The sequence below is a fragment of the Leuciscus leuciscus genome (assembly GCF_965113295.1).
Source record: "Leuciscus leuciscus genome assembly, chromosome: 11".
NCBI classification, from domain to species: Eukaryota; Metazoa; Chordata; class Actinopteri; order Cypriniformes; family Leuciscidae; genus Leuciscus; species Leuciscus leuciscus.
Window position 1 is genome coordinate 30,570,350 of NC_138735.1, and position 16,657 is coordinate 30,587,006.

Sequence of the window (16,657 nt, forward strand, 5' to 3'; positions counted from 1 at the left end):
ACATTCAGAATTACATATTTGGATAATATTTCAAGCACTGTTAATCAGTTAAAATAGTGCAGTTTAACTTCATATTTCCTCACCTGTGAAACAGCTGGAGAACATCCAGATGAAGATGAAGATGATGAAGCTCATGGTTGCTGATGGTTTAGATTCTCAGTGTTCAAACTCAGAGTTATAAATCCTCCTGAAGCACACACACACACACACACACACACACACACACACACGATGTGCTGCGATGCAAATCATCTCTATGTAAATCTGTGTAAGGATTCCAGCACATGATGCTCATAAATCATAACAGTGTTTAGGAGATTTTTCCATGTTACGAGTCATAAACATTTATTCATGTGTCTGAAGCTTCAGGCTTTCTGACAGAGTTGCTACACTAGTATGTCACTGTGACCTTCATTACAGGGCAAAGGTCATTCCAGAGGTCATAGGTCATCAGAATGTATTAAAATTGCTTTAATCATTAACAATGCATTGAGATGAGTGATAGAGTCAGTAGATTTGATAGAACAGTTATGATGAGTGATATCTTTATTATTATCTTGATACACTTCGAGGGAAAGATAAAGCTGCTTGAAAAAGCACAAAAACATATGGTGTCAGTTTTCAGTCATAAGTCAGTTTTGAGTGTGTGTGTGTGTGTGTGTGTGTGTGTGAAGGGGGTGTATTGGAATCCACTGCTGCTTCAATGTATGTAATGAGTGATTATAATCAAGGTATTACAGACATCCCAAGTCTCCCGCATGTCGATTTGCGGCCTGATGCAAATCAGTTAAAATCTCCCGGAATCTAGAGTGAGCGAGCAAGAGCGCGCGCACGGCAGAGAGAGGGAGCGAGAGACCTTGCGTGTGTGTGCTAGTGTGTCTCACTATAAGCGCCCATCAACGGACACCACTAACCACTCGGTGAGTTGCACCGTTTTGAAAACAAACGTTAAGGGTTGTTTTAAGGACATGTTCGTGCATGCCCATAGACAGCCACTCTGAAGGACCCATCGTCAGGACCCATCGTCAACATTCTGTGTCCACCACTCTAGTTCATCCAAAACAAACCAGAAAAGAGACTCAAAGTGCTAAATACCGGAATTATCCTTTAAGTGGGGGACTCTGTCATAATTCCTGTCTTGTGTGGACTTTTTGTCAATTCCTGTCCTGTGCCATGTTTTGTAGTCCTTTGTAGTTTTTCATGTTTATTAGTCTTCCCAGGTGTTTCTGATTAGCCACGCCCCCTTGTTATCTTGTTAAGCTTGTTTGCATGTGTGTTTAAGCCCTGTGTCTAGTTCAGTCTTTGAGTTCTTAATGTTGTATGTTGGTTGTCCTGTTCCCTGTCTGAGTCTGAATTTGTCAAATTTTGAGTTTTATTTAATAAAAGACTACGGCACGTGGATCCTGCTTCCTCCTATGTTTCAACCGCATCGTTACAGTGTGTGTGTGATCATGTGTGATTACTCAATTCCTGTCACACAACAGTTCAGTAGTGGTGGGCAGATCGAGGCTTCGTGAAACAATGAAACAGTTGAAGCAAATGTGCCATATTGTGTCGAGGCTTCGAAACAATCCGACACCCGTCTCAACGGTGACACCTCGTGGTCACTTGCAGGTGTTGATCTGAAACAACCTTGACAACGAGCCATTAAAAAATTTGTTGTTTTTTTATTATTGTATTTTTCTAATATGTGAAGCTTGTAACCTGTAGGCTCCTCACAGTGCATAATGTTATTTTGGTCATGAAAAATGAATATTAATAAAAGAAATCAAGCCACAATGTCTCACTTTTTTTATAGAAAATGTATTTAAAAATATTAATTTCTTTGCTGTGGAAGGACTTAGCCTACTTCTTTTATTTTTTACAGATAATTTCTCCAGCCTTTGACAAACTCCTCTCACAAAAACCCATGAGGTCAAGATGCGTTGACTTCACTTTTATACAGATGTGCGATTGTGTGGTCTGTTCCCGACCCTGTCAATCAAACGCTGATTCGGCGGACCATGCCACCTGTCAAAACACTTGTGAAACACTCCGAAGCTTCATTTAGCCGTAGTCACGTGACATGGGTGTTTTGAATCACGCTTCGGATCCGTGTTTCGAAACGCTTGAAAAGCTTCGGAACATCAGTTTCGCGTCAGCCATCCCTACAGTTCAGTCACTAGCTATGTTGCCATCCTCCTATTTTATGTGAATTTTGGGATTGACTATCACATAAAAAAACATTGGATGGAAATGCCGAGATGAACATCAATTCTAAAAATGTGCCCAAAAAATTGTATGTGCTCAATTGAGGTGATAATGTTTTTATCCAATAAGAAGACATGCACATAAACTATAATGGAAACATATTCATAAATCCCTCAATGCGCAACAAAAAACTCACATGATTTTGTCTTAACAGGGAATGTGATTGATAACTGGAATCATCTTAAGGGTTTGGTTGTAATATTTTTAATGAACTGTTAAAACTATCCTCACCGCAAACAGCCGTAACATAGCTAACTGTGTTAGCATGTGGGTTTGAAGTTAGCATGAGTGTAAAGCATCAGATTAAACTAGAGAAATATCTACTTTAGATTATGCAAGTCAAATGTATCTACAATACAATGATTGTTCGGCAAAATATAATCTTAATAACATTTTTTACTTTTCCCCAAGCCAGATTCCCAGTGAAATGCTCTCAAACAGCAAGTGCAGTGAGTTTGCTTCTTTCTTCTCTGACAAAATCAATAATATCAGAAAGGTGATCAGCACATCATTGAGTTGTGCTGGGGTCAGACAGATCAGACCACCTGAAAAAGTAGTTACTACACTGTAAAAACTAAAGGAGCCTCAAATATCCTGTTGGATTCTCAAGGAACTTCAAAATGTAATTTAAGTGCCTCAAAGCTCTTTCTCCTATAGTAGGGTTACTGGAGGAGCACTGACATTCTTTGAGGTTCTTGCTGGAACTTATGGGATCCTTTAAGCACTTTGTATTTATTTCAGAGGTTCTGGAGTCACCTTTTCATTACCATGAGACCTCGAAGTGCTTTGGGGGGAAATAGAGGAACTTAAATGCGATAAAAGGGTTATTGGAAGATCTTTTAACATTTAAGTGGTTCCTGGAAGATCTCTTATGTTAAAGCCAGCATCTGGAGGAACCCAATGGTTCTGTGAGGCCAGAATGAGAATATTATTATCCTATTATTATTATTATAGGCTACTTAAGTTTGATTCAGTATACATGCCCAGGTGAAAAAAGACATACTATTAAAAATGTACTTGAGTGTGTTTTTAGTAGGCCTACAATACAAATATACTTTAATGCATTTTTAATACATTTAACAGTAGCCTACGTCTTTTTCACCTGGGTAGCTTACATTTATTTAGTATCTATAGGCCTATTTTGTTGATTAATTTAAACCTTAAACAACAACACTAAATTATAATAATATTAATAAGAAGAATTCATTAATTATTATTGAATAAATAATAGTAATAAAATAATAATTTTTACCTACTTCTTCATAAATTATTATTTGAAGAAGAAGAACTAAGAGGAGAAAAGTTTTATTCTGTCACGAAACTGCTGCTATTCCTCTGCTGTCGTCACTTCAGTGATGGTCGCGCTGCTCGCGCGCAACAAAGCTCAGCTGATCGACGTCATCGGGTAACGGCTCCGTCCTCTCATCAAAGCTTCCGCCGTTTGTTCGGCTCTCCGTTACAAGGTTTGTAAACTCGCCAAATAAATATAAATACAGAGTCTACTCACTATATATTCAAACACACATATATATAAACTAAATTGATTATACATTACTACTTTTTTACAGTGTTTACCACTCGTTTATTGCACAGTATCTGGGATGAAGGTTTTAGCCGCGATGCTAACTACGTTGATCTAACGTAAGTTAATGAACAAATGGAAATTATTGACTTATTGTCTTAGATTGATTTAGTCATTCAATTCAACATATTCTGTAAAACTGTGTCTTCAAATTGCTGATATAGCCTAACTAATGTAGCTGATTCCTCCTGTCCTCATTGGCGTTTGTTATGAATAACAAAATCAGGTTAATATAACGTAGTTTGGTCTGTTTTTGTTTAGCCTAACTTTACTTACTACAGGTGCCCTCATTCTCTCAAATACCATTTTAAAGCCATTTACTGGTCAATAAATATTATGTTGTGAATAATCAGCTTTGTTCTTTTGTTTCCCCAGAACAACCAGTACATTTCTAAAATAATCTGAACATTTCAGAGGCAACATTGAATTACAGTAAGTTACCTACACCACATGCAAGTACTTTATTACTATGAACTTTCTCTGTGTGAAATTGTATTGTTTGACTGTGTACTTTTTTAATAAGTTATTCTCTGAAAATCTTCCCTCATGCTCTCAAATCTCATTCATGTTACTCAGAAAAATAATATCACAGGTTTGGAGCTAATAATGCTATGCATTTTTTTATAGGCTATACCTTAATCATATGCATTTGAATATAAGACATTTGAACCCTGAATTATAACTTAAAGTTTAGTCTTTTTCGACAAAAAAAAAGGAAAAAGCTATTATATGACTTCAGAAGACTTACAACACAACCCATAACACATGAGTTGTGAACTCATTGACTATTTTTAGGATCTTTTCTGGGACATTTTTGGAGCTTAACCATTTTTTACATAAATTGTTGCATTGAATTGAACTAGACAAGTGTACATAAGAATAGTTTGAATGAATTACAAAAAAAATGTATGCTTGTGTTTCATGCAGTGATATTGAATGGTGACAGGTTGCATTATGCCTGAGATCTGCTTTCGGGTTCCACAGACAGAAAGTCAAACAGGTTTGGAACGTCACAAGGCTGAGGAAATTATTTAATAACCTTACTAACAGTAAATGTTGTACTTTGCAGGGATCTCGGTAAGCTGAAATACAAGTTTGATCAAGAAAAAAAATCCTCCTGTAGACCTGAAAATCACTGAAGTGCCTGGACCATCCACCGGAAAAGAGGAAAAGCAAACAGAAAATGAAGCTGATGCACCTTTTCACTTTTCTAACTCGTTAAGTACCTCACGTGTCCCTTGTGAAGATTTTATTATTGATTGCATTTTATGTTGCAGCGAGTAAAGGTGCATCACATTTGTGAATTTCGTGAAATTACACAGGCAAAAAGACAAAATTGCTGATCGTGTGGATTCTTATTGAAATGACTGAATTCACCAGTGAACATTCACAGAACAACAGATCATTTTACTGCACCTTAACTCTGTTAAAATGGAAAATGTTTTCTGCTTGTTGTGACATAAGGAATTCTGTTTCCGGGTCGAAACCTCTACTTCTACTTTCTCTATCTTGTTTCTAGATATTGAGAATACTCAACAACCATTTATGGGAACTGTTGATTCAAGTCACACATTTAAGCTTTTCAAAAGGCATAGTGTACATTACAGTCTCCAGTCTCACGGCATCCCAGACTTCAACATTTTATGATTCAAAATAGCTGAATAACTAACCATCTGAGATTTCGGAATAGAGTTAAAGGTTAGGATCATAATTTTCAGGAATATTACAGCACAATGAGTGTATATTAGCACTGTTTTTTGTTTGTTTTTGGCATCTGATAGAGCTTTTGGACATGGAAACAGTGACGTCAGACTTAACAAGCGGACTGAAACACATGTTTTAAAATTAAGTGAAGATGGACATTTTTAATTAGTCAAAATTGTAATTTTTTACATTGATTTATTACATGGAACATGTGTTTTCCATGCATTTTGTTGAGATGTCTTTTTTTGTGTAGCCTATTGTATACACTTGGTTGATTATTCATGTTACTTATGTATTATACTATTTTTTTGTGTGTGTATTCATTGATATTAATCTATTACTAGCTTTTTTTTCAAGTGCATGGAAGTGTATGTATTAAAATGGATCTAAAATATGTAATAAACAATTCTTATTTTGTATTTGGTTCAGTTTGTTTATTATAATAGAAGTTAATGGTGGTAACCATAGTAACAACATGAAATTAATTTAATACAAATAAAATAAAATTGAAATTTGGTTCCTGGAGGCACCCACAGTGGTTCCACACAGTGCCTTATATAAGAGTTCCTCAGGAAACCTGTGTGGTTCCTCAGAGAACCGCCCCTTTTTAAAGGGTGCCTAGAGGATCTACAGACGGTTCCGCCGGTGTGGCAAAGTGAAGAACCCCAAAAGGTTCCTCCAGGCACCTTTTATTTTTACAGTGTATGTCTGACTTCAAAGAAATTGATAGCAAAATTTTGGTAGAAACCGTACAGCACCTTAAAACATCAACATGCGCTCTTGACACACTTCCCACATCTTTTTTCAAAAGTGTGTTAAACAGTTTAGAAGCAGATCTTCTAGAAGTGGTAAATGCCTCACTTCTCTCTGGGAGTTTTCCAAACTCCCTGAAAACTGCAGTTGTCAAACCCCTCCTGAAAAAGAACAATCTGGATAAGACCATATTAAGCAACTATAGACCGATCTCAAATCTTCCTTTCATAGGCAAGATCATTGAAAAAGTTGTCTTTAATCAGCTGAACAAATTCTTATGCTCGAATGGATACTTTGATAATTTTCAATCTGGTTTCCGACCGCACCACAGCACAGAGACAGCGCTCATAAAGATAATAAACGATATTCGCTTAAATACTGATTCAGGCAAATTATCAGTGCTGGTACTACTCGACCTCAGTGCTGCATTTGACACTGTCGATCACAACATACTTCTTGACAGGCTGGAAAACTGGGTGGGGCTTTCTGGGATAGTCCTAAAATGGTTCAGGTCATACTTAGATGGGAGAGGTTATTATGTGAGTATAGGAGACCATAAGTCTGAGTGGACATCCATGACATGCGGAGTCCCTCAAGGCTCAATTCTTGCGCCACTCCTGTTCAACCTGTATATGCTCCCAATGAGCCAAATAATGAGAAACAACCAAATTGCTTACCACAGCTATGCAGACGACACACAGCTGTACTTAGCCCTATCGCCTAACGATTACAGCCCCATTGACTCCCTGTGCCAATGCATTGACGAAGTCAACAGTTGGATGTGTCAAAACTTTCTTCAGTTAAACAAAGACAAAACTGAAGTTATTGCATTTGGAAACAAAGATGAAGTTCTCAAGGTGAACGCATACCTTCACTCTAGGGGTCAAACAACTAAAAATCAAGTCAGGAATCTTGGTGTGACACTAGAGTCAGACCTTAGTTTCAGTAGTCATGTCAAAGCAATAACTAAATCAGCATACTATCATCTAAAAAATATTGCAAGAATTAGATGCTTTGTTTCCAGACAAGACTTAGAGAAACTTGTTCATGCTTTCATCACCAGCAGGGTGGATTATTGTAATGGACTCCTCACTGGCCTTCCCAAAAAGACCATAAGACAGTTGCAGCTCATACAGAACGCTGAGCAGAACCAGAACATATGAACATATCACACCAGTCCTCAGGTCTTTACACTGGCTCCCAGTTAGATTTAGGATTGATTTTAAAGTATTATTACTGGTATATAAATCATTCAATGGCCTAGGACTTCAATACATTGCAGATATGCTCACTGAATATAAACCCAACAGATCACTCAGATCATTAGGATCATATCAGCTAGAAATACCAAGGGTTCACTCTAAGCATGGTGAGTCTGCTTTTAGCTATTATGCCAGCCACAGCTGGAACCAGCTTCCAGAAGAGATCAGATGTGCTCCTACAGTGGTCACATTCAAATCCAGACTCAAAACACTTCTGTTTAGCTATGCATTTACTGAATGAGCACTGTGCCACTGTTCGTCCGACTGTACTGTACTGTATTTCATTTTATTTTTCTAAACTGTTTTAATTATTCTTATTTATTTTTATTATTTTTATTTCTTCTATGTAAAGCACTTTGAATTGCCATTGTGTATGAAATGTGCTATATAAATAAACTTGCCTTGCCTTGCCTTGCCTTTTCCTCCTGAAAATTTGTTTTTGGTCATTAAAACGACCATCACAATCACTAAACCTGACAATGCAAATGAGATTTTCACCTCAAACTCACAGTTTCACTCTTTTACTGGTTCAACGCTCTGAACTGGAGCAGTTTCACTCTTTTACTGGTTCAACGCTCTGAACTGGAGCAGTTTCACTTCTGCTGATGGAGGGATGAGACCGTTATGAAGTTTGAGTGATAGTTTATATGACTTGTATGACTTATATAACGTAATGAGACTCTTCACTGGTAGATCACGTGTGACTGGACTAGAGGAGGAAATGTAGATGTTGATTTGATTCAATTCACGATTCATAGGTTTTTGATTATTTTCAAGAAAGATTTCTTTCTAATTCACAGAGTGCAATGCGCCTATAAAATACCTAGGAAAGATATTCCATATTTCATAATTTCAGTAAACTATCCACATATTAAAATAATAGCTGATACATTCAAAGTCTCATATTCAAATAAAATAAACTCATATATCCTAAAACCTCTTAAATGTCTCTGATCGCCCATAAACACTGATCTCAGTAAAACTGCAGTATTTGATCTTGTAAAAATAACAGTGAAGTTTCCACACAATGAAGCGCTTTATTTCAGTGTTGAGCAATAACATCTTTATGAATGTTTTAAGTGTGTTTGACTCGAGACTGAAGTGTTGTTGTGAGAGATCTGTCTTCTGCTCATGTGAGACTCAGACGCATCGCTGGATTCATAATTAATGCATCCAGAAAACAGTGAATGGTTACAGACAGACTGATTGTGGGACGGTGGAGCGTCTGATCATGTTAAATAAGGTTTCTCTCTTTCACGGCTCATTTTGCTCTGAATCAGTTCATCTGTGACTCTTGTACATGATGATCTAAACAACGGCTTTATGGAAGATGATTAATAAACTATTCAAGCAACAACATCTTTATGATTCACTTTACAGTATGAGTGTATGATTAGGAAGAAAAATAATAATGCTTTATATACATGAACAACAAAATGAGAATAAATAAACCATAAATTATCTTTAATTATCTTCAGTAATATTAATGATTGATATTAATATTAAGTTTATATTAATTATATTATAATTATTAATTATATTAATTGATATTAAGTTCATATTTGTGTTTCTGTTGAGTGTGAAAGTGTGTGAGCAGCTGCAGTTTCAGTTCAGTCACTGTGACTCTGACTGGCGGAGGTTTTTGTACGACTCTTTATCACTGTGTGAACACAGCTTTACTGTTGATCCAGTGATAACTCTGACAGTAATAATGTCCAGCATCTTCAGTCTGGACTCCACTGATGGTCAGAGTGAAATCACTGTTAGATCCACTGCCACTGAATCTAGATGGAGTTCCTGACTGGAGGCGATTTGTAATATAAATCAGGAGTTTAGGAGCTTCTCCAGGTTTCTGGAAGTACCAGGCTAAATAATCTCCATTACTATTCCTGTACACATCACTGCTGGTTTTACATTTGATATTCACAGTTCCTCCTGGTTGTTCTGCTGTTATTGAGGGACTCTGAGTGACGGTGATCTGTCCTCTACACTCTGAAACACAACAAGAAGAAAATCAGCAGAATAAAAGAATGATCTTTGCTAAAACAAGTAAATGTAAAGTAGTAAATGCAGTGAAAGTGAGTGTCACCGTTGAGGAGCAGCAGCAGAGAGCAGAAGATCAGTGTGTGTGTCCTCATCTTTACTGGGAATGAGTGAAACTGAAGGACAGAGATGTTGGATGAACAGTCTGAGTGACAGACACTGATATTGAGCTTCAGTCTCAGGGGTGGGACACAAATTCAAAGCCGTTTCCTCTCAAATGAGTCTCAGTCACTGACAGAAGAGCAGAAATGAGAAATATGACAATGTTAAGAAGTTAATTTTCCCTCATCAAACACTCAATAATAGTTTGTTTCTCTGTAATTCACTCTCAGCAGCAAACTGGATGTTGGCAGTAAGTAGATCATCAAATCAGTTTGAAAATTATTATTATTAATTATTATTATTATTAATCTAAGGTGGGAACAGGCTTGGATATTTTTTCCTGATCTGTCGTCTGCTCTGCTTTGTGTGTTTCATACACAACTGTACGTGTACTTTGTCATTCAGTCATAATTTTATTACAATTCAATCAACATAGTTTGAAATAAAATAATAACTTCATGTGTTTGAGTCCATTTGTGTTGTTTTCATTTCAGGTCTTTCATTGGATCAGGGCTTTTGCTCACATATTAATAAACTTCAGCGAAGCATTAAAACACCTGCAGATTCATGATGAACCTCACAGAGATTATGATAGATTGAAGATAAATATGCATGACAGACTCATATCACTCATCTCTCATTGTGTTTTATGTTTAATAGTTATTTAAAGTGTTTCAGTATTATAGAAACATCAAACTCTGAGGATGATGAACATCTGCTCTATTCTGAGAGAAACACAATCACTCCTGATGATGAAATGTGAGTTTAACTCGCTCACTTTCACTGTGGGACTGAAACGAGACAGTTTTTGACTAATATGAGGTTTGTTCATATTCATTAGTTTACACTGTTTATACTTGTGAACAAGTTTTCAACAAAAATTCATTTAAAAGTGTAGATTAAATCTAACTTATTAGTTAAAACTCAATGTCAGTAAGTTAAGGAGTGGTATAATGCCCTTTTCACAAGATGTAAAATAAGTCTCTGATGTCCCCAGAGTGTGTGTGTGTGAAGTTTTAGCTCAGAATACCCCACAGATATTTTTTTATATCATGTTAAAATCGTCACTGTTTGAAGGTGAGCAAAAACGCACCGTTGCAAATGAGCTGCTGCTCCCGGCACAGGGGGCGGAGCTTCAAGAGCTTGTGTTTGTGTGTGTGTGTTAGCCGTTCCAAAAATTTCAAAAACTTTAGCCTTTTATGTTCAAACCAGCCGTTTTTTGTAGTCTGTAAAAAGCAATTTCTTTAAAAGAAAATTTGAGGTTTGTAACATTAGCTGGAGTGCCCTTGAGAGCCACCAGAGGGCACTCCACATCAGACTATCATGATTCACTCACAACTACATTTCCCATAACTCACTGCCCGGACTCATCATCCCTGATTACATCCACCTGTGTCTCATTATCTTTAGCTCACCCCATATACTGTAAGCCTGGTTCATCCTTTCACTCACTGCAAAGTTTTGTATGTTGCTACACTGCTTTTCTGAGCGTTTTCACTGTTGTCTATGTTCCTGGTTCTTGATCTCTGCCTGTGTCCTGGTTTTCCCGTTCCTGTCTTACCCTCTGGATTTGTGTGTTTGTATGGACTGCCTGTGTACGACCCTTGCCTGGATTTTGGATCACTATAAAAAACTGCATTTGGATCCTCAACCTTCTTGTCTCGGAGCAGTTCGTAACAGTAACTTTGCGGGTGTTGTTTATGCTCAAACAGCAACATTACACTCTAACTAAAGTTAGAAAAGGGAAATCATAAATAAATGTATAAATAAAGTAATAATTCCAGCGCTCAGTAGGAGGGAGAGGCTTAGATATGTATCCAATTATTGATCAATGCAGAAATAGACTGTTTTTCTATGAAACCAGTGTTTTCATAATTTAAGTACATTAAAATAATATGGTAAGAAATACCAGTTTCCAATATCATGACGCTGTTCATCACTCACACTAACAAATCAATGCATTTTCATCTAAAATATCAACGCATTGTGCAGCATATGGCTGTAAAACCCACTGAGGAAAACCTTATGACAATATCCATATGCAGAATTATCTTATTAATGATCAACTAAATGCTGTGAGAATATGAGCTAATGTCTAGTGCAGATATAGATCTTCATACATGTGAATAAGGTTGTTCTGAAGGGAATGAGCCAGTAGAGGTCAGTGATTATCTTCATTATCTGTCAGTGATCCTCTTCTTTGAGCGGATGAACTGCTGGATCATCAGGATGAGAGTCGAGGTCTAAGAGCAGCGCTGGCCTTCACTGGTGTGTGTTCATACAGGACTGTGTGTGTTTATACAGTGTAAGTTGATACTGTACTGACTGACTGATAAGGAGCAGAACCTGCCTGTAGTTTATAAAGAGATTGATCAGTGTGTGATGTTTTTATACTTGTAATTTGTCAGTATTATAGTTGTTTCTTACAGTATAACCACATCTTGATCCACATGTTGAGTCTCAAATAAAAGCAACTAATGGAACTTTGTACTTTTTAATCGATGTCCCACATTGATTATATTCACTAGTTCTCATGAAACTTTATTAAAAGGCTTCAGATGCAGTCGACAGTTAACTTGCTCTTGACTGTATTTGACAGATCCAATATGGCGAACGGCTGATATAGATCTCAGTCATATCACTGATCTAGAAGAGCACAAAAGAGTTTCTGGACTGGCACCCTTATGAAAAGAAAATATATTTTCCCATTGAATGATCAATATATTAAATGGTTTAACATGTTATATATTTGAAAATATACAGAATAATATATTGTGTTAATATATTACATATCAACTATATATAATTATAATTATGTGTGTGTGTGTGTGTGTGTGTGTGTGTGTGTGTGTGTGTGTGTGTGTGTGTGTGTGTGTGTGAAATGTGAAATGTGAAATACATTCACATTTATATGGGAACATGTATGTACAATATATGTACACAATAATTAATAATATTTTATATTTATTAATATATAACCATGGTCAATGCATATATTGCAGAATATTGAAAAATATAAGCACTAGTTTCCCATATATGGAAATGTATTATGTAATATATCGCATTATATTTTGCAGTATATTCCCATATATTTTTGTTCTGTAAGCGCAGGGACACTGGTGGACTTTGTCTAGTTGTTTCTCTCACTGTTATTTATGACCTCTATAATCTAATAAAGAGTTTAATTTAGATGGTTTTATTTCAGATGCAAGTGTGACGATGTTATTTCAGATCCTCCTTTGAGCAGCTGCAGTTTCAGTTCAGTCACTGTGACTCTGACTGACGGAGGTTTTTGTACGACTCTTTATCACTGTGTGAATGTTTCATCACCCACACAATCATTATCAGAATCTGTTCTGCAATGGAAACTCTGACAGTAATAATGTCCAGCATCTTCAGTCTGGACTCCACTGATGGTCAGAGTGAAATCACTGTTAGATCCACTGCCATTGAATCTAGATGGAGTTCCTGACTCGAGGGTGTCGGTCCAATAAATCAGGAGTTTAGGAGCTTCTCCAGGTTTCTGTAAGTACCAGGATAAACAATCTCCACCGAAAACATCTCTGCTGGTTTTACATTTGATATTCACAGTTCCTCCTGGTTGTTCTGCTGTTATTGAGGGACTCTGAGTGACGGTGATCTGTCCTCTACACTCTGAAACACAACAAGAAGAAAATACACTCAAAACTTTGACAATATACTTGAAGAAATGAATTAATATCAAACTTGTGCTCCACAAACCTTGAGCAAACGCTGTGAGAGTCCAGATGAAGATGATGATGAAGGTCATGTTGATGAAGATTGTTGTGTGTGTCAGTGATGAAGTGTTAAACTCACAGCACTATAAACACTCTCACACACTGAAGATCTGATCAATATGCAAACACACTCCACATCATTTCCCTGAAGACAGTCACTCATTAACAGACACAAAACACAATCACTGAAGTGAGAACAGAGTAAAAATGAATGTTTTTCATAATACTTGATCTTCTACAAACTGTTAAAAATTATATAATTCAATTCAGTTCTGAATACATCTAGACCAACTTTAGTATATGAATCTAAATATCTGCTGAGACTTTGAGAATATTTTTACTGTAGTTGGAGTGAAACGTCGCTGTTAATCCCCAAATTTTACACCAAATCCATGTGTGTTCCTGCAGTTTCTGAACAGACATGAGGATCATCACACACACGAGTCTCTGTCAGTCACTGAATAACTGAGTTTGATTGAGAGTCACACATGATATAAACATGTTCACTTTAATAATTTCAGTAATTCAGTGATGATGAGCTTCATAAAGCAGGGGAAGTCAGTGAGTTTCTGTTGTAATGATTTGACGGTGGAAACACAGCATTCAGAGAGTGAGGATCCAAATGCAGTTTATTTACAAGTATGATCCAGTCATAGTCCATATATCAGACAGAGTCAAAGCACATGTTATCAGTCCCAACAAAATCTATTCTATATCTATTCAAACTGATCTATTAGTTTATTTCACTGGTTCACTTTCAGCAGCGGCTCCAAACTGATGATGATATACTTTATACAGTATTCAGACCTTCAACATTTCTCACATTATCAGTTTATCCACTATAGTTTAGAAAATGGTAATAAAATATGACAAATATTAAACTGTGTCAGAACAAATTCATCTTGATAATGTCAGATAACTTTGAGCAAAACATGTTCAGGTCAAAGTGTCTGAATCATTTTTGGTCCCAATTTTTTATAATATTTACTGGTAATCCACTTTATGAAGAATTATTGGGTATAATATGTCACAGTTTACTTTATTTTGTTATCCTCACTTACATAAATGAACTATAGTGTCCTGCACACACTAGTAAAAAAACTATACAAAATTATATCTGGTGTCTGAATAATGTTTGGTTTGACTGTAGAAAAGACTCTCAGTTTGTTCAGTTTCTTCTTGAGTGTAATTCGAGACATTGAATGTTTGTCAGTTAACACTGTAAAGATGGTTATGGTCTTAATAGTATTTCTCTTAATGATCAGCTCTGTCTGATACTTCAGGAGTAAAAAGGTTTATATTTGTAGAAATGAAGTATAAAGTTATAATAGATGGAGTGATGTGTGGAGACAGCGAGCTTCAGTTCCCAACACCAGTGCTTTAACAACGGCCGAAAACAACTCAATGTCAAACACTAGTTTTATTCTACAAATGTGGAGGATTTCAAGACTTCAAGAGGGAGCAAGGCCAAAACAACACACACAAACCCTCAGACTATTAGGGAGAAACTAACTAAGCTACAAAAATAAAGAAAAGTACAATAAAAATACACTAACTCTCTAACGCTTAAACTGGAGAAAACCAGATATAAAGGAAATGGCTCGACTCCACATCAGCTTCAGTCGCTCTTCTGCACCGCTTTATGCCTTTCATTCTAGACTGTGTGCGTGTGTGTGTGTGTGTGTGTGTGTGTGAGAGAGAGAGAGTGTTTGAGCAGCTGCAGTTTCAGTTCAGTCACTGTGACTCTGACTGACGGAGGTTTTTGTACGACTCTTTATCACTGTGTGAACACTTGATCACCCACACAATCACTATCATAATTTGTTCTGCAATGCAAATTCTGACAGTAATAATGTCCAGCATCTTCAGTCTGGACTCCACTGATGGTCAGAGTGAAATCACTGTTAGATCCACTGCCACTGAATCTAGATGGAGTTCCTGTGTAGAGTTTTTTTGCATAATAAATCAGGAGTTTAGGAGCTTCTCCAGGTTTCTGTGAGTACCAGAATATATAATCATCCCCATCACTATCCCTGTTCACATCTCTGCTGGTTTTACATTTGATATTCACAGTTCCTCCTGGTTGTTCTGCTGTTATTGAGGGACTCTGAGTGACGGTGATCTGTCCTCTACACTCTGAAACACAACAAGAAGAAAATACACTCAAAACTTTGACAATATACTTGAAGAAATGAATTAATATCAAACTTGTGCTCCACAAACCTTGAGCAAACGCTGTGAGAGTCCAGATGAAGATGATGATGAAGGTCATGTTGATGAAGATTGTTGTGTGTGTCAGTGATGAAGTGTTAAACTCACAGCACTATAAACACTCTCACACACTGAAGATCTGATCAATATGCAAACACACTCCACATCATTTCCCTGAAGACAGAAGAAACACTGTTTTGTCTTTTAGTGTCTTTGCTAATAAACTTCTGTGGATCATTTTCAGAAACAGAAACTCATGATTTACTTCATGTTATTTTGGGTCGATCTTCTCGCTCTAAACACTGTTTTAATGATCAGTTTCATTCAGACTTTGATGCTGAGAGAATTTAATACCTGAGCTGCAGATTTATATCATCCATGATACTGTATAACAGGTCAAAGGTCATCCAATAGAGAATGACCATCTAAATCTGGCTGAAGATTTTACTATAAGCTTATATTTCATCATAAAGATGTTTTCATCTTTTTTTTAAAGATTATCTCTTAAATGATCTGATGAAACTGTATGATGTGTGTTTTTTAAAAGAAGGTTTAAGGTTTTTATTTGCCAAAGATATTCTTAATTTATCACACAATGTATTATTGAAAAGCTTAACCTAATTTCAAATCTCATTTATTGTCACATTTAATTCTATTTTATGGATTGATTTCACCAATTGATGTATTTACATGTTGTTTTATTATTATTATTATAAATATGCCATATTTGGTGATATAGTCTACTGTTTTTTTTTCTTTTCAAGGAATATTGATTTTTTTAATTTAATGATTTGCATTAGTAATTTCACATATAATGTATGCTAACATTTCATTTAATTTTAATTAAATGTGATATTGACAAAATTATCATTTAGAAACTCCCAGTTAAAATTGGTAAAGATCAGAGTCTTTCTGATTATATTATTTATTTAGATTTAATAGTTTTCATGCATTAAGAGACATTTAGAAATTATGAGACTGTTCAATAATCC

At 36.2% G+C, this 16,657-nt stretch overlaps 1 long non-coding RNA gene and 2 gene segments (V, D, J or C); 1 reads left to right on the forward strand and 2 right to left on the reverse strand.

Moving 5' to 3' along the window:
- Window positions 1-16,657, reverse strand: part of LOC309508957 (immunoglobulin kappa variable 1-8-like) — a 138,459-nt gene that overhangs the window by 106,068 nt on the left and 15,734 nt on the right.
- LOC309509182 lies at window positions 2,816-5,953 on the forward strand. Its single transcript, XR_014209819.1, has 4 exons — window positions 2,816-3,891; window positions 4,208-4,264; window positions 4,760-4,832; window positions 4,902-5,953. It is a non-coding gene; the product is annotated as an uncharacterized lncRNA (long non-coding RNA).
- On the reverse strand, window positions 9,137-9,729 carry LOC309508969 (immunoglobulin kappa variable 4-1-like). The segment is given in 2 exons: window positions 9,641-9,729; window positions 9,137-9,543 (listed from the first exon to the last, which is right to left on the reverse strand).